General features: G+C 41.5%; 1 long non-coding RNA gene across 1 annotated transcript; it reads left to right on the top strand.

The window, feature by feature from the left end:
• Positions 1–5: 5 nt before the first annotated feature.
• LOC144463827 (uncharacterized) lies at positions 6–21,969 on the top strand. The gene is made up of 2 exons (XR_013491833.1): positions 6–114; positions 20,124–21,969. It is a non-coding gene; the product is annotated as an uncharacterized LOC144463827 (long non-coding RNA).
• The last annotated feature ends 322 nt before the right edge of the window (positions 21,970–22,291 follow it).

The raw sequence follows: 22,291 nt of genomic DNA, 5'->3' as shown, positions 1-22,291 counted from the left end.
TCAAAATGCGTCTGTAACTGACCAATGGCGTTTCACTACAAACTAGGAAGCGCTAAAGTCCGCTGATGGTGGAGTCAGGTGAAAACACGAAGTCAGCTGACATGACATGACAAGGTAATAAACGAGTCTTGTGATTTTTATTTACACTGAACAACAAAAACAACATCAAAAATGACAACAACAATCACATATATTGTGTTTTATTCATTGTTGGTAAAATTGTGATGTTTAAACGTATTGAAAAAGGCACATTAAATGCCTGAAGTGACAAAATGAACATGAAATACCATAACATGTAATGACATTTCTGAGAGACATGGCTGAATTAACCTGTTGTAGGGTCCTGGACAAGGACACTATAAAGAAGGAAAAGTCATGGCGACAGTGACAGCGTTCTATTGGAGTCAATGGGACAGGCACTAAAAATAACACTTTAACTCATCATATCTTTGTTGTTTCAACTTTGACTGAAAAATCCTTCCACCAGATTAAAAAACACACATTATGTGATTCTTAATTCTTTATTCGGAACCCCATTAGCTTCCACAAAGTGGTTGCTAGTCTTCCCTGGGGTCCACTGACAAAACAACATTAAAAATACATCAATTTGAAATCACACAGTATCAATAAGACAATAACATTCAATATCAGACAAAAAATGAAAAAACAAAACTGTCACAAACTCACTGTACCAAATAAAACATTTATTATAAATGCCATAACAAATTTTACATGTGATTCATCAGTTTTAGCGAGGGAATATTTATTATTAATCTGTCTAATGCATGTGGGGAGCACATCCCAAGCTGAGACCCCTCTTTAAAGAACGGTTTGCATCATAAAATTTGTTGGTAGACTTGGTGCCACCAGGAGACTAGTGCTCACTTGACTTATCACATACCCATGACAAAACCACTATATACTAGTTTATCACCGAAAAAACTGTGGTGTTTTTTTAAGATGACAGTATGCATGGATAACAAAAGACTAGATTTTAGTTTCGCCTCCATAGTCAGACAGGATAGTCGATTATGCACACACATTGGCACAAAGAAGAACTAATCTGGCTGCCTTGTGCAATTTGAAGCATTTTCAGGTGTTTTTGAGCAGCACTTGACCAGATGACTGGGCAGCACTCCAGGTGGGACAGAGCGACTGACTGGACAACATCATTCATAACAGAAAGTGGAACATAACCACATTAACCAACATATCCTTGACATGGCAATGCCCCTTCCCATCATGGAGACAATGTGATCGATCTTGTCAGACCAAGACAGTAAGCTGTCTAATTTGAAAATGCTGACAACATGTTTCGTGCATTTGTTTTCTTTGTTACTGGTCTCCAAACAGATCATGGCTCTGTCCAGCAGCTGCACCTCAGCCTCTGCTCGACAGTGTGTCATGGTCCCAGATTTGCTGTGTCATAATTTTGATTGATAGAATAGGTATCATGTGAGCACACTATTCACTGAAATAATAAAAGTTTTACAGAACCAGTGTGAAACCTCTGAAGACATATTGCTCACCATGGGTTGCCAGTCAACCAGCAGAGACTTTAGGAAGTCACTCAACCAAGAAATAGTCCAGCCCCTGACCTCTTTTAAAACTACCACATGCTGTTTGTACCATAGACGGTATAAAATTATGACATAGCCACATGACATTACCCAGTGGATGTTGGACTTGCATTTTCAGGCCATGAGTTTGACATTTTTGTTGTTGCCATCTTGGATTTTGGAGGCAGAAGTGACCATATTTGGATGAGAGGGTGGAGAAAACCCTAAGGCTAGCTGTTATCTTGGTTACAGATGTAGTTAACTGTGAAAAGACTAATGCTAATTTCTGCTAGTAACAAACAGGCTTAAAACCCAAATGCAGGTAAATTAATGAGGTTAACTTGACACCTTTGGACGGAGGCAGGCTAAGCTAACCACCTGCCGCCATTAGCTTTATATTTTATGCACAAACATGAGAGTGGTATAGATTGATTACTTTATATGATTATGACTCAAACCTCATAGTGGGCCGAAAAGGCAGGAGATCCCTAAAGCTTTTAAAATAAACTTAAATTTACTAAACTGCTACCAAACTAAAGTTAAACTGTTAGCAGCCATTGACGAGAGCATTGCTAACAGCACAAACAGTGCTAACAGCGGCAGCAGTTCTGACAGAGCTAACAGTGTCAACCTGGGCGGAAACTGGAGGGAGGGCAATACGCTTTCACAACGATGCTGCCCTGATTGTGGCATTCAATGCAGTGTGAGCATCGTGCAGAGCAGCAGAGATTAGCAAGCCAGTGAGATTCACAAACGGGACTCACATGCACTAACATGCAGGGAGGTATCATGAATTTGACGGCATAATTCCGCTATAGAGTGCCCCAGTAACGAGTTAGCATTTTCCCACTCATGGTTCCCTCATCTTGAAGTAAGTAGGTTTTTGTTAGATGCCTGAAATAAGGACAAGCTTAAGTGACTTTAGTGTTTTGTTCTATGACATAAAATACGTCAGTAAATAACCCACTTGTGAACTTTAAAGCTCTTATGTGTCTTATAAAAGGCGGTTGCTAACAAGTGGCTAAATGAGACCACAGAATGTCATCACGCCGCGCTGAACGTGGTTACAGCCTTGTAGTGGTGACGATAGGTCATGTGAACGTAGTGTAGTTTGTGTATAGCCTAATGTTAGCTTTTTATGTCTGGCAATGGCATTAAGGCTTCACTTATCGTAAGTGGTATTTATTTGTCGAGATTATCTTGCTAAATAAAACATGTAAGTATCATGTAAATGTTTGTTTGCCACAGAGCTTATTTGCTTTTTGACAATGGTACCAATGCGATGCTAACTTCCACGTCAGCCTACAGAAAAACATCATCCCTGAGGCACTCTGTATCTTTACATGATAGCAGATTGTTGTTGATATTCTCAATATCACAGAGCTCCTTTAAAACAGTAATTTAATCAAAATTGAACGGTGTTGCTGTCATGTAAAGGGCCATATCTTTGAAGTGTCAACTTTTCATGAGCTAAGAAAACAACAAAAACCTTGGTTTCAGTATATCTCAGATAGTAGGGAATTGTAATAACGACAAAACACAGTAAACCTGGGGCTTTTGGGGCTCCCTGGAGGTTTGGGCCCTGTGGCAGGTGCCTGGTTGGTAATCCAGTCTTGCTGAGAGCAACAGATAAAAGCCTCAATCGCCACCCTACTTATACTAGAGTATTTTTTCATAAGGGCATTTGAGGGTAAAATGAGGGAGTGAACCATCATCTTGTGTCCAAAGGAAAATCAGATTTAATGCGGGATTCTCAACTGTAAGTGAAAAAAACTGGCAGGATATCTATTTGTATTTGCTTCCAACAGACACTGAGAAAGAAAAGAAAACGGCCCAATTTACCCCGCTGTTCCCCGAGGAGCCGAGCTAATCAAAAATGCCACACACGCTATCAGCAATAATGTAGGACCATGTACATATCGACGCCGCTTCAAGCTGTTTATTAGCTCCGGATCCAAGACACTAATTTGTCTGGTGCAGACGTTAAATGAATTACAGATAGGTTTCTTAATTTAGCTGTAAACGGACACCCTGCTTACAGAAGCAAATTAATCCTGGACGCTTTTCCTTGTGAAATTGTCAGCGATCTTTTCACACACGTAGAGAGAGTGATGAGTTTTGAATTTATTGTAATACTTTGCCATTTTGCTGGAATACAAGGAGAGAGCTGCGTATTATTTATTTGCTAATCAAATCAGCTATTTGGGAGTTTGCACAGAGAGACAAAAGAGTCGAAACTTTACGGAGGTGACACTCTTTGAATCAACAAGACTGCCTCTGTTAAACCCTCCCGTGATCTTGCTCCTGACAGTTTGTCATTGCCGTGCATGACTCCTTGTGTCCCGATATTGCGAGGAGTCAAAACAAATGAGGCTGCATCGACGAGTTGGCCCAAACCCAGATTATGACAATAATCCTCATCCCACTGCTGGCTGTATGTGAAAAGGGAGCATTAATGAACACAAAACCTGACCTTTCAGCGAAATGTCAAGGGTGCCTATTTCAACCCTAAACATTATCAGAGGCTTCACCCAGGGACAGGCCTGATACAAACAATTTGTCACTTGCTGTAGTTCATATCTGTGCCAGTGAGCAGAGGCGTTGGGGCTCTAAATGTCAAATTTCAATTTGACTCACCCCCCCTGCTGATGGATGGACCAATCCAGCTCACTTGAATACACAGTTTTCTCTTTGTAAATATGGGATCTCGCCCACCGTCGTGACAGAGACCCTTGTTGCCTCTGCATAAAAGAGCAGCGTGCCTCTATCTGTACAGTGGTTAATTGAGATTGTTGACAGATGGGCAGCCCGTGCTTTCTGTCTGCCTTATGGCTCCCCACAGCTTTGACACCAATCCATCACATCCCTTTCTTTGCCAGTGTCACATAATTGAAGAGACTGTCATGGCTGACTTATGTTGGCAACTTTGTTATGAAGTGTACGGGGATCAAATGAAAGGGAAAGCTGTGTGATGGTGTGCCTTCTTGCCGAGGAGTTCCATGATTGTATTGATCTATAGGGACAGGTGGCAGCAAGAGCAAGTGACATAAAAGAAAATGTGCCTCCATAAATACAACACTGTACGGCCCACGTACACTCAGTGGAAAATCATTTGTTGTCTTGTAATTAGCTGCTTAAGTTGTTTATGTGACTGTGACAGGGGGAAGGAGCCTACATGTGCTGATGGTGCTACTTTAATTAGGTCCTTGGTGAGCTGAGGAACTGAGAAACGGCTTTGGTAATAAGCTCACAATATGACCTGTAAATGATGATATTTTTTCATTTGAGCTGTTTTTTTTCTTTATCCATTTAACGTTTAAGTAACCACTTGAAGATTTATTTTCTCTGATTTCCTGATCTCAGGCGAGTGATTTTGGGTTTCCATGTTGTTTGACATCTGCGCGAGTCATAACGACAACGTGACTATCACATCTACTTTAAATATGTGCAATTATAATGGGCCTCATTTACCAATATGTGCGTAGCAATGTTCTTACTTTGCACACAAAATGAGTGCACACAAAATTACTGTCAGATACATGACACGTGCAATTTTGTTCTTACCACCGTGCGTATGTTAGCGAATCAGAATCATTCTAAACTGACAGGCACCCGCACGCTATTTGCAATCAGCATACTGCTCTTTATATAAGGAAATACAATTGCTTAGAGGTTGTTGCCTCTCTCAGTGACAGCTAACTGGCTCTGAACCGTAGTTGGGAACACGCTGGCTTATTAACATTAATTTAGCTTGGCTTGTTATTAGCTGGTAACTATCTTCTAGCAGTCTGGGCCAGCGTGGAGAAGAAAGGATGGCGACGAACAATGGCTTTATTGCAGTCTTCATCACAGATCAATAAACATGGCTTTCTCATGAGTTCTAACAGTAGCCCTGAGCTTATCTAGACGCTTAATTCTACTGCTGTCATCGCTATTTGTTGCATGCGTCTCCACCATGACACCCCGATAGCTGCTTCCCTCCATGTACAACGAAGCAGACGACCCACAAGGCCACCCTCCTAAAGGGGAAAAAGGGTGAGCTGGTAACAAGGTGGACCATGGAGAAAGTAGTGAAGCTGTTTCTTCGCACATATTAGTAAATGTCTTGGCAGTCGGAAACACCTGATAAGCCTGTCGTCAGTCTCTTGAAACATGTCATGTTGGTCTCTGAAGATGCGCTCTCTCCTGAAGGCATGGACTGCAGTATCTTCTATCAGGGTTAGATATGCCATGTGAACACCTGCCTGGAGGTAAATCATAATCTTGTATATACCCTGCATGCCTGTTAGGCTGCAAGCGAACATTGGCTATATATGAGCAATTTCATGTCACTAGAAATTGGTGGGAGAATAGCCGATTATTATGGGCTAAGTAAATAAAAACAATGAAAACCAATGAACATTCTGATATACTCCATGCTAAGATAGGACCGGGACACTCAGTTTTTTAGCAAAGGCAAGGCATGTTTATTTATATAGCATCTTATCATACAGTATTTATTATTATTTACAGTCAGAAGATAAGAAAAATAAAAAGATAAAAAAGGAAGAATGAAATATGATAAATCAAATCACAGGCACGTTTAATAAAAGTACAGAAGAATTTAAAAACTAAACTGATAAAATGAATAAAAACTGATTAATAAAAAGCTGTGGAGAAAAGAACAGTCCAAAGCAGTGGTTCCCAACTGGTGGGTCGTGGTCCAAAAGTGGGTCACGGATACATTCTGAATGGACTGCGAGTGACTCTAAAGCTTGTCAAGTTTGTTATGAACACACTTTATTTTGAAGTACAGTGAATTTCAGGCACAGAGCTTTTATTTTGATGTGCCATTTCCTGCTGTAGATTGGACAGATACTTAACAGAGACAGCAAACTAGCTCAACAACATGGCCAAACGCAAGTATGATGCTGAATGTATTAAGCTGTGGGACCTCAAACTAATGACGAAGGAGAAATCTGGTCCCCTTGGCTGCACCAGTTGGGAACCACTGCTTTAAAGCTCTGTTTTAAAATGGCTGCAGTTGGAGCATATTTTTTTTGCCTTTGTTTTGGGAGGTTGTACGCTATTATTTGACAGTGGACAGTCGAGAGGCAACAGGAAACAAGGGAAGAGGGTGCAGCCTGCAAGCATGCTGTAAACACAGTGGTATTAATCTTAGACACTCCCCCACCAGACGCCCCTCATAGAATTTGGATTCAATATTTAGTCACATTTTTTTTTAATTTAGGATATCTCTAATTACATTGTGACTACTTAGAATGGACCATTAAGTTGTATGGTGACTCAAACTGAATTGTAGATATCTTTAATTAGATTCTCAATGGTTCATTCTTACTCGTCAGAATGTAATTAGAAAGTCATAGTGCGATTGCTTTTATGTGAATACCCTCAGTCTTGTATGTTATATCTGCTTGCCCTAGATGCTGGAAAGAATTTATCTCAAGTATTAGGGAAGTGTTCACTAATTTCCTATTCCTCTTTTCCCCGCTTTTCCCAGATGCTCACAGCTGGGAATCATGTAGTGCAAAGATGGATTTCTCAGTTCTTTGTGAATGAGATTAAATCTCTCAGCTCACAGAGGGGCTCCACAGTGTGTTGCCTCAACAATAGTTTTCATGTTTCAGTCGCTGCGTGTTCTGTATCCCATCACATTAGGACGTTCTGAGTAAAGTAGAGGGCTGACATGCATTAGATTTAAATATATTTAACCAGCTTCATTTTCTCTGCTTAGTGATGCTCTGTCTGATGAATTATTTGACATTACGTTTGACACATAAAACAGGCTGGGGATTAATTTGCTTTCAAATGTAGAAACTGTCGTCGCTTTAGTTTCTGCTTCTCTGCGGTTCCCTTGCAGATATTTAGGCGGCATACTGGGGGCAAGTCGTTTTTATCAATAAATCTTCATAATAAATTATTCACCAAACATTATTCACTGCCTCGTAGCTAAAGGGTTTAATCGAAAGAAGCACCCCTGTTGCTCCCGTTTGTTCTTTTTAAATGTATTTGCCATTTAAGTTAAGTATTGTGATTTTTCTGAGAGGAAAGAGAATCTACTGCTCTCATGCACACACATTGACATTTTGTCACATTTCTGTCCAGGAAATGATGTGCCTAATTATGATTTTACTCTCTTGCCAATGTGAAAATGGGGCTCAATAATCGTCTCATCGTGATTACATCTCAGATATTATTACTCATGATTTTAAGAGCAGCTACCCAACAGTGGAGAGAGTCGCACAGATGGCACTTCAGTGCATTTTGAGGAAATCAATTTTAACAGTGTGATCGAAACATAAGTCAGTTTGTAGTCCAAAAAAAGTCAGGGAGTGCACAAAGCCTGACCTTCACTCTGGCCGCTGTTACAAAAGCAGCGCGGACCTGCCAGGACTAATCCTACCTCTGACGGGACCTGATGATGCACGTTCTCCACAATAATTAGATAGAACTGCGCATTGTGTGCTATAGCTGGTAAACAAAGTGCATTGCAAAATCAATAACAGGCAAAGAGAGGCAGTACATTTCTGATGAAATCAATGATTCACTCAGCTCAGTATGCAGGACATTTACTCAAGGATATTTTGAGGCTGTCTACTTGGCGTCTGCTTCGGTCTTGTTCTACAGCATTTTTCATGTCTTTGTCTATTTAAGTCAGAGCAGATGGATGAAGGACACTTCAGATACAATTCTGCTAAAAGTCTCATAAATAAAAGAAAATGCTCCTTTAAATCTTTCCAACTGTCACAGTGTGTATTCCTTTCTTCCCTGTCCCTCTTTACACACTGTAATTCTTTACCTGTCCACTAGATGTCCTCAGACCTTTCAATCCAGATCTTGACACTCCCATCTGCTCTGCAGTCACCTCATTCTTCTTCCCACCTGCACCTCACTTCCTCTTCAGTCCTGCAGCACATGTACCAGCCCCTTTACCCCATCAGCTGTCAGATTGTTGCCATGTTTCTTTGCATTTGAGCCACCTGTACCTGCCTGCCTGTTGACCTACCTGTGTCTGTAAGTTTATTTGTATCTTCAACTGGTTATTAAATCTTTGAACTGTATCGGCCTCGACTCTCTGCATTTAGGTCCTTCTCCTGCTGCCTCACACGCACTAACCTGCCTGACACCAATTGCAATGTGTGTCACTTCACCTGATTTATTGGACAGATTCACGAGAACCCAGTGATCACTAAGTCAATTAGACCAATACTAGTAATTTTCTGTTGTATTGATTGAGAAGTGATTGATTTTTGGCTCTTGGGTTTGCAATGTCAGTCCACTGGTTGGTGAAACACTGAAACATCTCAATATCTCTTGGTACAGACATTTATGGTGCTAAGATGATGAATCCTAATGACTTTGGTGATCCTCTGACATTTCCTCCAGGGCCACCATGAAGTCGACATACAGTGGTGGAAAAAAGTTTTCGGACACCCTTAAAATTTTACACAATCTCAAATATTATCATGAAATATTTGTGGAAAAATCTTTTTTGTGTTTCAAAAGGGGTGGCTGCATTAGACAGATACAAACAAATACAAATTATATTTTTTTGTTTATTGTTTACAAGAAAAACTAACAAAACTAAATTCTTGACAGTTTCAATATGTCAGTTCTCAACATTGTCGGTATCAAAGTCAACAAATAACAGAGAATGTGTTCAAAACTGAACAAAAAATAAATAAACCATCACATCATCAAATTAATATTTAGTAGTCCTGCCATTGGCACGTAGTAGAGCTCTAATCCTGGCTGGCATGTTCCCCACGAGCCTTTCACACTGTTGAGGGGTAATCTTGTCCCATTCTTCTTGAATTACTGCTTTTAATTCTTCTAAATTCTTTGGTTTGCTTTGAAACAGACCTTTTGATAATCCACCACAGATTTTCAATGGGGCTCATGTCCGGGGATTGAGCTGGCCACTCTAAGACCTGGATACTGTGCTTCTGCAGCCAAGTTCTACTGGCCTTGGATGTGTGGCAAGGGGCATTATCTTGCTGAAACATCCAATTTTTACCTCGACGGAACAGTGCACGCGCAGAAGGGAGCATGTGGGTTTCGAGAATGGTACAATACTTGGTAGAGTTCAATGTGCCATCACAGACAGTGAGATGACCAACACCAGCAGCACTCATGCATCCCCAAACCATGATACTGCCTCCACCATGCTTGACAGTAGGTACTGTACATGCTGGAGATAATGCTTCGCCTGGCCTTCTGCGTACCCTCACATTAGTAGGAGGAAGATAAAGCTGGAAACTGGACTCATCTGACCACAAAAATCTTCTTCCAATTCCTGGCTGTCCAGTTCTTGTGTGCCTGGGCCCAACGACGCCGGTCTAACCTCTGTCTCTCTTTGATCAGGGGCTTCTTGATAGCCTTGTAGGACCTTAAGCCATGATCTAAAAGTCGGCCACGTACAGTGCGGGTGGAACACTGGACACCAGTTTGGTTTGACCACTGCTGCTGAAGCTCCTGTGATGTCATTCGGCGGTTTTGCCTGCACATGCGGATCAGGATGCGGTCATTTCTTGCTGAAGAAACCCGTGGATGCCCAGATCTTGGTTTGTCTTCCAAGCTGTTGGTTCGTCTGTATTTCTGCAGAGTGGATCCAACTGCTGAAGGACTGCATCTGCACTTCCTGGCTATCTGGCGGCAGCTGTACCCTTCCTGGCTGAGAATCTTTATCTTCAGGCGTGTTTCCTGCGTTAGGTTCCTTGTTTTAGCCATTTTTGTGTCTGAAGAACTTTCAAATGTGCTGGCTTTATGTAGACACGAAGCTTGGCAACAAAAATTGTGTCTTTTAATAAAAAGAACGACCTTCATCACTGGTACCAAAATGACCCAATACTCAAAATTTCTTATGTATTTTTATGGAACCAATCAATTTTAAGTTTTTAATGGCTTTTTTAGGATTTATTTAGTATTTTGGCTGTGACTGTACTAAAAGAAATTGCACTTGAAGACCTAAGAGTGATTCTTAATGCAATATTTCACAAATGCATGGGGTGTCCGAAAACTTTTTTCCACCACTGTATGTGCTTTTGGCCAAAATGTCTTGAAAACTGTTGGATGGATTGCTAAATTTTAATTTGTCCAGTACTTTGGTTTATGACCAGACACCTGCAAAACCAATGACATTCCCGTTGCTGTCAGTTTTACTTTGTGTTTAGTGTTAATTAGCAAATGTTAGCATCGCAACTGTTTTACCACCACCTACACCAGTACAATTTTTTCTCCTCCGTTTCCTTTGTGAACTGCATTGTGGGAGAAAAGTGTCCATCAACAACGCACTAAAACTTTGATTTAGTATGCATGCTGTCTGCTTTTAGTTTACTTCAATATACAACTGCTTAGACTTGGTATGTGGCATGAATTTGGGTGGCTGGATGGTGGACCTAGCATCACTGAGAACATGTTAGCACCCTGACTTTAGCATTTAGCTGTTGGTCCTGTTAATTCAAGAAATTGCTTTAAAAAGAGGTGACATCACTTCCCAGCAGCTCCGAATCTGACGCCATGGTTCTCTGCCGGAAACCGGTGGATTGCCCCCTCCAGGTTGGGAGATAGTTACTCCCTCAAGCGAGGGAGTTCAAGTATCTTGGGGTCACAAGTGAGGGTGGAATGGAGCGTGAGATGGATCGGCGGTTTGGTGCGGCATCTGCAGTGATGCAGGCGCTATGGCGTTGTGGTGGAGAGGGAGCTTAGCCAAAGGCGAAGCTTTAGATTTACTGGTCAGTCTATGTCCCAACCCTCACCTATGGTCATGACCTCTGGGTAATGACCGAAAGAATGAGATTGTGGATACAAGTGGCTGAAATGAGTTTCCTCCATGGGGTGGCTCGTCTCAGCCTTTGACATAGGGTAAGGAGTTTGGACATTCGGAGGGTCTCCAATGTCTGCAAAAATTACTCATATTTAAGGGCAGAGCTGCTTGAATGACAGGCTGTCTGCAAGGCGTCACGGCACTCTGTGAGTCAGATCCACCCCTCACTCCTCAACAGCCCCTCCCTCCTGACCAAATTTGGTCACTACTGGCTCCAAACAGCCAAGATGGCGATGGCAGTCCACATACCAATGGGAGACGTCATGGTAGTTACAGCCATTATCATGTACAGGCTATGGCATCAGTTCATTGCCCCTTTTTTGCCAGTTGACATAATCAATTAAGCAGCAGTCCTTTGGCTCATCACCAATCTTCCCACAAAATCTTGTGAATCCATTTAGAAGTTATTCACCCTTTTGCAGTCATCCCCTCCCAGTGCTACACTCCATTTTAGCCAGTTGGCATGAACACAAACACACACTTTCACACCCCCACACACATTTGACCTCTATGCCAGATTTCAGCCTTCTAGGGCAAAAACATTGCCTGTGGGGAAATTTTTGTTGACCAACCAACAAAGAGCTGTAGAGCTGCTGGTTCCAGCTAATAAAAAAATGAAACTTATTCTGGGGGATACACACTTTGTGACTAATTGTGTTGTTAAAAGGAAATATTTTGTAAACAGATAACTGTTTAATGGGCTGAACTGCAGTTCATTAGTTGTTGCATGTTACAGAGAAACATTTGCACCAAATTAGACTTAAGAAACAATTGTGTCAGACTTTGTTCCTGAAAAGAGTGTTTACTGAACTGCTGAATAGCTGAGAGCAGGTTTCTAGCCTTCCATCACTGCCACTCATTGTGCTTTACTTCACCAGTTTTGCTACGTAAGTTCCAGACAGAGTGACCTTTGTTTGGGTGTTTTCTCACTCACGGTGTCAGTAATATCTGCAGGTTGTTGTGATTGTTAGCCCCTTTTACAGAGAGTAGAATAGTGCTGGGCATTACACAGACGTCCTCATCATACATGAAGTGAAGATGAAGCCAACCTTTTTACCAGTTCATAGTCATCTTTCATGGTTCACATGTTGCATCTGTGTGATGGATGCAGGCGTGACCTTTTCACATAGAGATAAACTGCGATGCCAGAAATGCCCCCCTGGAGCGTTGATAAGCCAAATCAGCCATGCACCAAGCAGTCTGTGGCTTGAAAGCTTAAACCTGTCCTTCAGACTTTTTCTGAAACTGAAAACCTTCAAGTTTTCATGTAACTGAGTTTTTCCCAATGATTCTGTAAAAGCTGAATCAATTTTATCCTTTTTTGGGGCTGTATGTTCTGTTTAATTTTTCATTTAAGTTTGAAAAATTCAGCTTGTGTTTTCTTTGAGACACTGCCTCTGTATTACCCGAAGAAATTATTCCGTATAGGAGTTCAATACGTCTCAGGTTACAACGAACCTGCAAATTGATTTCCTTGGGTGGGTTTGCAGCCTGGAGCGCTTTTTTTCTCTTCTCTTTGCTCTGAGAGGAAAAAACAAATAATGTCATGCACACTATTCTACTTCTTTGTTATCACATAAAATGTATTGTTATATTGCTCTATTGGGCGATGGAAATAAGCAGTAGCCTGAGGGGAGCAGGTTATCAAGTCATATTATTCCATCTGGTCATGCAGAAGGCAATAGAGCCAAGGAAAAGGTTAAAAAAAAAAGGCAGCGAGTGGTTGTATTTCCTCCCTTATTTAAACTAGTAACATCATCAGTTATGACAGCAAAAGACCACATGTGGCCTTAAAGGTCCAGTGTGTAGGATTTAGGGGGATATATTGGCAAAAATTGTAAATAATGTTTGTAACTATGTTTTCATTAGTATATAATCAATTAAAAAAGAAGGAATCATTTTGTTTTCACGACCGTAGATTGAGATGTTTATATCTACATATGGAGCAGGTCCTCTTCATTGAAGTCCACCATGTTGTTTCTGCAGAATGGACAAACCAAACAATGGCTCTAGATAGAGCCATTCGTGTTTCTGCATTTTGGCTTTGGATACCATTGTTCTCCTACATACACCATCATGCACAAAGCCCCAAGAGGCCGCACCAGACTTTGAAGTCAATTTTTACCAACATATGTTCACTCCCAGCTTGTCAAATACCAACGCTTATGTGGGATTTATACTTCTGCGCCAAATCGACACTATACCTACAGCGTAGGCTCTGCATCGACGTTGAGCCCACACCGTAGCCTGATGTGCACATCCCCAGATATGTAACTACACGTCACAGCGACGCAGACCTCCTGTCTATTTGTGTAAGCTGAAACCATTTTCCTCAGTGGAAACAAAGCTTTTATTTACTTTCATTTCACAGATAAGGAGCAATAAATTGTGAAGACAATAAAGCCTCCACAAAATAGCATTTTATGTCTTCTGTTTCATTCATACTTCAGGATTTATCCTGAGTGAGTGAGTAAAGGAAATCTCTGCTGGTTGCTAGGCTAATTTATACAATGTAAAATGCCTTAGGCTTGTGCTAATAATGTTAGCTTGTTATAATTGTTTGGAAAGCATGTCTTACATGAGACAGTTGTTTTGTCAGGGAACCTTGGGATTTTTTTTAATTTTTTTTAAAGATTATTTTTATGGGCTTTTTGCCTTTAATGGACAGGTCAGTGTATGAAATGGGGAGAGAGAGAGTGGGGAATGACACACAGCAAAGGGCTGCAGGCCGGAATCAAACTCGAACCTTGTGATTTACAATGGAATTGAACTTCATAACGTACCTTTGTTAGATGTTGCTGTTGTCCCTGTTTTCGTATGAGTAGAGGAAAAGTCCACTAGCTGCTAGGCTAATTTATACAATTTAAAATGCCATAGGCTTGACCTAAAAAGATTAGCATGTTGTATTTGTGGGGATAATGTGTCTAAAAAACTTTCTAAATATTAAAAACTGCTGCCCAGGTTATGTTACACTGCTGCTAAAGGTTGCCTCTGGGGACCAACAGGCCACCAAGTGTCGGCATTTGACGAGTCAGGAGTGAGACCGGGTTGATTTGACATTGTGGCCAAACTGTGAAATTACAACTTCTGGGTCCATCATGTGATGCCATGAGGCCCAGAAAGACTTATCCCCATAGACTTACATTGTGAAAGAGACATCTGTAAATCAATGTATACATTATTTTGAGCGTCACAAGATGTGCAATATGACTCGTTACAGCTTTGGGATTTGATCAGTTTAGTCCAATAATATTTCGAAAGTCTAAAAGAGCAATTAGCTAAACCAGTTTATCCCCATTCAAGGTAGCAGAGTGCTAAACCGGTGGTTAGCCACTTGGCTGTTGAAAGTGTCTAGTGTGTCTGCTCTATGGACCCAACGATGCGGAAACAGAGTGGAAGATCTAGGTAACTGATGGGGTAATGAATAGGGCCTGCCTCTGATACTGTATCCAATTCTTTATAGACATCCATGCTTGGCCCAAAACAAAAGTTCAGTTTGTTGCAATCTGCAACCTCACCACTAGATGCCACTAAATCCTACACACTAAACCTTTAATGGACAGAAATGCAGAAAAAAGCAATACTAACTAGGTTCTCTCTGAATTTCTAAATGGTCTACACAAGAAAATGTGGTCAATAGGATGCAGGATTCAGGATTTTCTGAACAGCATCATCATAGTAAAGAGGCAGAATCACAATCACAGTGCATTCAGAAACCTATGATTGCATCGCCATGTTCCAGTGCTCCAAACATCCCCCCATTGTTTACAGACCTGTGAAATCTCAAACATGCTAAAATGGAGGCTCCAGCTCATTACCCCTGTTACACTTGACTGGTAAGCTTTTCGACACTTGAATCAAATGGCAAAGGCATAATTGGATTCAAATGAGATTTTAACCTATTAGAATAATTTTCCGTGTGCTGGAAGATGCTAAAATTTTAATGTGTAGTTCCTTTCATATTAAATGCTAATGAGGAATTGGTAGGTCAAAGCAAAGCCAATTCACAGCTCTTTAATTATCTGACACAGAGATTAAAGGTTGTGACTGCTATTACTCTCAGCCAAAATGTTTTCTTTAATGGTGTGTGCATCTGCGAGTTTCTAAAAAGTTGTTTGAAGAAGGACTACTCCCACCTGGTTTTGGAGATTAGAGGCTCACTTTAGCACGGGGCATCGCAATTCATCTAATGTGATTCAATTATTTAAGGCAGACAAAACAAAACAGACATGCACAGACATTTTTGGCATTCGTTGTGCTTGGATAACCCCGGCCTGCTTTGCTTCACAACATTTTCTTCATCAGAAGTGCAACATCAAAAACCTACATTTAAAGCCTTCTACCTCTTTTCCCTGGTGAAACAAACCAGGTGGGAAGAGGTGTTATTCTAATGAGCTGCCTGTTTTTGGTGAGTCACTCCAGTCAGAGATGAAGATGAAGCTTTTATAAAATGTTAGATACTGAAGAACTTCAAATGAGTATGTAAGATTTATGTGGAAGTCAAAATTAACCAGCATTGTTACTTTAGCGTTAAGACAGACGAATAGAACACTGGCCTCTTAGATCTTGACGCGATTAAGGCCCAATCCCAATACCCCCCCTTGTCCACTACCCCTTAGCCCTTGCCCACTACCTCTTGGCCCTCGAAATGAAGCAACGAGAGGTAGAGGTTGAAATCTTTCCTTGGGAATTGGGACACCACTCACTACCTCACCGTGTTGGTTACATTCACGCATATGTAACTATTTTAAACAGGAAGCCGCGAGCCATCTATATTTCCAACCGGCATCCACAATGGAGTCTCCAGTTGAGTTCATCCTACCGATCGCGTTTGCTGTATTCATCATGCTTCATTTGATGAACGACTGACGACAGGGGAGTTCTGAACCAGCTAACATTACGAGGCAGCATAGTTATACTAGCTGGCATGCTATCGTAATGTGAAAAATCTGACAATTTTGCAGAACAGTACAGATGACAGACGCCAGATAGTGTGAGCTAGCTAGCTAGCTAACAAGCAACCTGACGACGGTAATGTTAGCTAGCTGGCTAGCTTTCTGTCAACTCCAATCTAGACATCATGAATAGCAATAAAAATTGTTACACCATTCTCTACACAAATACACAGTTATTCGAAAACGTTTTTACAAAAGTTCCATGTTTATTTGCGAAATTATACGTACTTGTATGAACTTTTTTCCCTGTCTCTTGCTCGCTGGTAGCCATGGCGATGTCTACCCCTCGCTGGCAAGTCATCATCTGAAATCCAGGCAGCAGCACAAGCTGTAAACACAACAGTTAGATGTTGGTCGGAAAGGGGGCATCATGGAAGCAGAAAACTCAGGGGATAAAGCAGTTCGTCCACTAATCCGAGGGTCAGCGAACCGCTCCCTGGCTCCCCCATTCCACATATCAAAGTATCTTTGGGCAAAATACTGAACCCCAAATTGTGAGTGCTTGTGAATGGTTATCTGAGTAGCAGGTGGCACCTTGTATGGTAGTCTTGGCCACCATTGCATGAATGTGTGTGTGAATGGGTGAATGTGACATGTAGTGTAAAAAGCACTGTGAGTGGTGGAAGACTAAGTGCAAGTCCATTTACCAAAGCAGGCAAGTTGGAAGAGCGGATAATGTTGGTGTCTGGATATCCAGAGTTGCACAAAATGGCACTAGCAACTTATAAGGGCAACCAGAAGAAAAGTTCAGGCTGGAATAACATTTGTAACTTTTGAACGCTCCACTACGTTCACTGGCTACTTGCTGATTTGTCTGTCTGCTGTTTGTTGCTGTGTACAGTGGGTTAGTCAGAGCTTTTTTCACTGAAAATAGCTGCTTGCTGCTGCAGGAAATGGCGGTGCTGAGTGCGCTCATAGTTAAAACAAAACAGTAGCTGGTGGTCAAACTGAAACAATGAGCTGAAAGACTCTAAAGCGCTTCATTTAGCTGAGGGGATCTGCAGTCAGGTGATGATTATCTGTGGATTCATCACTATACGTAGTCCCTTTCACATACGCATTAGCATTGCATCCATTGGTGACATAAACATATTGATTAGTGCAGCTTTAAATAGTGAGCAGTAATGTCATGACCTTTTTCCGAGGGGTCCTTAAACATACATATTTATGTCTTGTTATGATGAAATGTCAATTTCAACAAACATTTTCTGAGATATTTTCCTCTGTTTAGATGGACTTGAAAGAGGAAATTTTGATGACAATGTGGAAAAGCTTTCAGCACGCACAGCAGGGTCAAACGCTTGACAAATGGTCTTGAGGAGGTGAGGATATTTTATGACAGTCAACTATATATTTAATATCTATACATCAGGAGCAATGGCAGGGAATGGAAAAGTGCAAGTTCGTACATGCAGTTACAGTGACACAATGGATGAGGTGTGTGTAGCGGGGGGTAACTGGATGGGACAGACCATTACTCAGCTGGAAGTGGACAGTAAATAAAAGGGTGTGGTGGCACCTGCTGAGCGTCCCCTGCTGAGTCTTGTCTTTCACATTTCCAGTCCACCCCTCGTGTCGTGATGCAGAGCTCGCCGCAGACGTAACAAAGAGAGATGTGATGTTTATTTTTGAAGCTCCTGCAGAGACTGCTTTTAGCGATGACGATGGGAGTTTTAGAGCAGATCGAGAGGAAGAAAAAATGTGAGGGAGGAGCGCACAAGCTCAACTCGATGGTGTTGATCCTGGTGCATCTTCTTCAAACACCAAAGTCCCCTCGCTCCAACACAAGCATTTGCATTGTGCGTCATGTATGCTCACACAAACACATGCGTACACACACACACGTTCACGTTTCAGCCCCCATAGACCGGTTGCCTCCCCTCCAATACCATCCCCACATCTCACAGATTATTATTCACTCTTGGCTTCTCAGCAGGCCCTTTGTTTCCAAGGCAACAAGACTTAGTGGATGTGTTGGGTTTGCTGTAGTCCAGACACTCAGCATTTTTAAGGTTCGATAGCTTGATGGAAAAAAAGTTGAACAGAAATAGAAACATTTTTCAAGATGCTGAACGAGATAGCGCATGGCTTCTATTATACTTGAGAAATGAATGATTCCTACTGATTATGTTTAACTCAGCACAGTATTGATAGTTATGCATTGTCACGCTTGTTTTCTGATCACAGCCACTCTACTGGCATCTTGGCTCACTGGAATTTGCATGTGTGCTCAGACCATCACAGCAAGCCTTGTAAACACTACAGGGCAACTCCCTATGAAAAGACTGGAGCTGAAGCCAGATTATTGAACTCACTGATGTGACACATGTCAACAGTGCAAACACCACTTGACGCATCTCAGTGACTACGTTCACATGAGCATAATATTCAGTTATTTGCCCTTATTCTGAAAAACACAATATTCCTACCAAGCTGTTTACATGTCTAATGAAAATGAGTATTTCACTAATATTCCTGTTTACATGCAGCTGTGCATACTCAGATTAACATGCCCCAACATGTCTTCTATAATGTGGAAATATAGAAAAGAGGAACAGCTAGAGTTGCTTGTGTCACTTTGCTTCATTGTACCAAAATAGGTTTTTTTCAAGTTTTCTACTGGTGGCAAAATAGCTTCCCTCTTTCATTCCTTTAACCACCGTCTTGAAAAGGTTGGTGTTGCGATATTTGCACATATCCAAAAGCTGTTGATCTCCAAGTCTTTTATAATGTTTAAAAGTAGGTGTGAAGTAAAGCAGGGTTCTTGGCTGTGGCATATTTACCAATGTATCAGTTAGAGCAGCATGTTCTCACTCAGATATGGCAGCTTGTCAGTGGCCCTACGCTTCAATCTATGATGCTCAAGGTACCCCTCTAGAGTCAGTTTTGGACGTGTCAGTTTCTACTCCCTACATGCATACAGTCTTCAAGGGAAACATAGGTTTAATGAACAAAACTGCTTGGTAGGGTTAAGGAAAAGATCAAAACTGAAACCTGGTTTGACATGAGACCCAAGCAGCAGTCTCCTGGGTGAAAACTTCCTACCAATGTTTTCTTGCTCTTTAAACTACGTAAGTGTGTAATACTAGTGCAGATGGGTTTACATTGGAGTACGCTGAAAGCCTGGTGTGTCTCATACAAACCCCTTTTACACAGACATCCCGCAATACATGCTGTAAAGAATTTCCACCATTACGCTGTTCTTGCTTTTTTACACAGAACCAAATAATGCTGGTATGAAGGCAGGGACACGTGCCATATATTTTACCACCTGGTAAACATGACGCCAGGCACTGGGTGCTACTCTGTGCCAACTTTTAAGGGTGGCAGCATTGTGTTATAGCTTACTTACCAGACATCCTGAATACGGAGCTGATTGCTGTTGAGCTCTGAAAAATAGGTGCTTGGGAATACCTGTGCACCGCAGCCCTCTGGGATTTTAGCACATCTTTAGTGCCTCTGCACTGACAGTAATGGATGTGAGGGTGCAAACAATGCTACATGTGTATGGGTCCTAATGCTGCTCCAGTGTAGGATTTTAGATGGCATGTCTGGGAGTGAAAACAGGTTGCTTAAGGGACAGCACTGGCAGCCCACCAGCCACAAAGCTTAATTTAGAGTCAGCAAGCTTAATAATATGAATAAAAGAAATAATATCATTATTAAATATTTGAAATAGGCAAATTAATTAGTTGTTAATTTTATTTTATTTTTCCTTTAAATTAAGTTATAGCACATGAAATTATTCCCAAAAATTAACGTAATTTGTATTCTTTATTTCAGGTGGCTGCAACATCACCTTGTCGACAGAGTCTGCTGTGGTCCAGGAGCTGATCCTTGCCAACACACTTAATCTACTTACCACCAGACTTAAGTGTTACAGGACCAACAACACCTCTGTCAGTGAAAGCAGAGTGGCGTTACAACACAACCTTGAGGGCCACACACCACCTGCTCACCTTGCAACACAGGTCACCTCTGCACCTGTCTGGAGGGTGTTTGTGATCACTGGCACATGGGAGACAATCCTCACAAACAGCATTTTGTCCTGCCAGCGTCCCTCAAAAGGTTCAAGTCTCTCCTGCTACTCTGCATCGAAAGTGTAGCAGTCCCACTGGCTGAAAGTAGTTAGAAGAATTCAGCCTCACAATACAGCATGTGCCAACATAAAAAGGCATTTTCAAAACTTCTGCAGTGGACTTATCCCCAAGATGCACCATTTTAGTAACTTCATCATACAGTATGCATACAAAACGAGTGACTGAGAGCAAGGCAGGAGGTGTAGGTACATGACAATGCCCTGGCAGGGGAAAAAAGAGAGGTCATCACCCTTGGTTTCCTTTAGCAGCATCAGATCACTCGTCTCAGCAGGAAGAGAGTAGACCAGCAGTGGGGGATCTGATATGAGGGCAGCAGGGCTGGGCAATGGAGACCTGCCACCACACTCTCAGTAATCACATCGCTGCAGGAGATCAGAAGAGCAATGAAAGTGCTTCCAGTGTTGCTGTCACCTCTCCATGGATGAGGGCCAGAGGCAGGTGATGCATAGCCTGTTGGGTCTGAGTTGGATGCAGTCCTTGGTGGTGCTTATGCTTATAGTAGAGAGCTGAAGAAAAGTCAGCGAGGAGTGGTGAGGTCCTCGGCTTTACATAGTTTATCCTGAGGATGTGCGTGCACATTTCAAAATTCAGGCCCTAAAGGACACAGTCTGTATGGATGAAAACTCCAAGAGAGTAACAACAGAAATCACTGTTTGTACCTGACAGTTGCTGAAACATTCACAGTTTCCCATTCAGTACAAAATATCCCCATCTCAGGCTCTTAAAAAAGACAAAACTGATAAAACTGTCCCATTCAGAAAATTGAGACGGTCATATATGTTCCATCTGTATGTTTCATATGTATGACACAGTTCAGATTACATGTGTATGAGCTGAGCTTCTCATCAAGAGGGGATATGCAGACCACCGTTTCAGACAAACAAGCGGGACATTTCCAGCCAAGTTTTAAGTGATCAAACTGAGTATTTTAAGCTAAAACATGATGTTTTCCTGACTTAAACCCTATCCAAGTGGTGTTTGTGTCTAAACCTAATGACACGACAACCACAGCTTTGTAACAACTGGACTCATATTAAGACCTCTGCCAGCCAAGGCCAATGGTGCATTCAGGCACTCCTCTGATGGTCGTTGTTCGGACTTCAGTGTGTTCATAAGCTTTAAGTTGTAATGTGAAAACAACATGGACGCTACAGTAAGGTGTGTTGTATTTAATCGCTCAGAGCGTTTAATCAGCAAAGAGCAAAGGAAACAGTTTAGATTGGCTATGAAATATGATCCAGATCTCATTTTTCCAACCTCATATAAATGTAGTACGAGACTCCGGAAGCAACTGGGTAACACATTCTCACGCCAACCTCATCACATCTTGACGTTGGGTCATGGACTTTCCACGTCAACGCAGGACGTGCAAGGTACCCTGGGTGCGTTGGTTGTCCATGTTCTGAGACGCCGTGTCAACTTTTGCCTGTTACATGCATTGTCTGTTTTCAAAATACACTTCTGTTTTTACAGGAAATGTACAGTTTGCATACAGTCTCTTTCAAAATAAAAGCACTACGTCAGTAAAACACCACAAATTGATGTTTTTTTCCTTCAACAGCAAATGCACGTGGTTATATTTTGCCTACACACGCACGGCACGTGGTTGGGTTTAGGAATAAAGGAACTTGCTGCCTTAACTTTTGTTGTTCCCCCTGTCGCCGCCAGGCACTATTAAACAAGATTTATTTGTTTAAATATATGAAAGATTTATTTGAATAAATATATGAAAGACTGGTAATACAATAAAGGGAAGTTTTGTGAACTTGCATGTAATATAACAGAGTGTCAAAATGACACATGATAAAAAACTTGAGGGGTTTGAATTTACTTATACTATGAAAATAATCT

This window comes from Epinephelus lanceolatus, chromosome 7 (assembly GCF_041903045.1).
Source record: "Epinephelus lanceolatus isolate andai-2023 chromosome 7, ASM4190304v1, whole genome shotgun sequence".
Classification (NCBI taxonomy): Eukaryota; Metazoa; Chordata; class Actinopteri; order Perciformes; family Serranidae; genus Epinephelus; species Epinephelus lanceolatus.
Note: the sequence above shows the minus strand (reverse complement) of the source record. Positions and strands in the feature narration are given on the sequence as shown.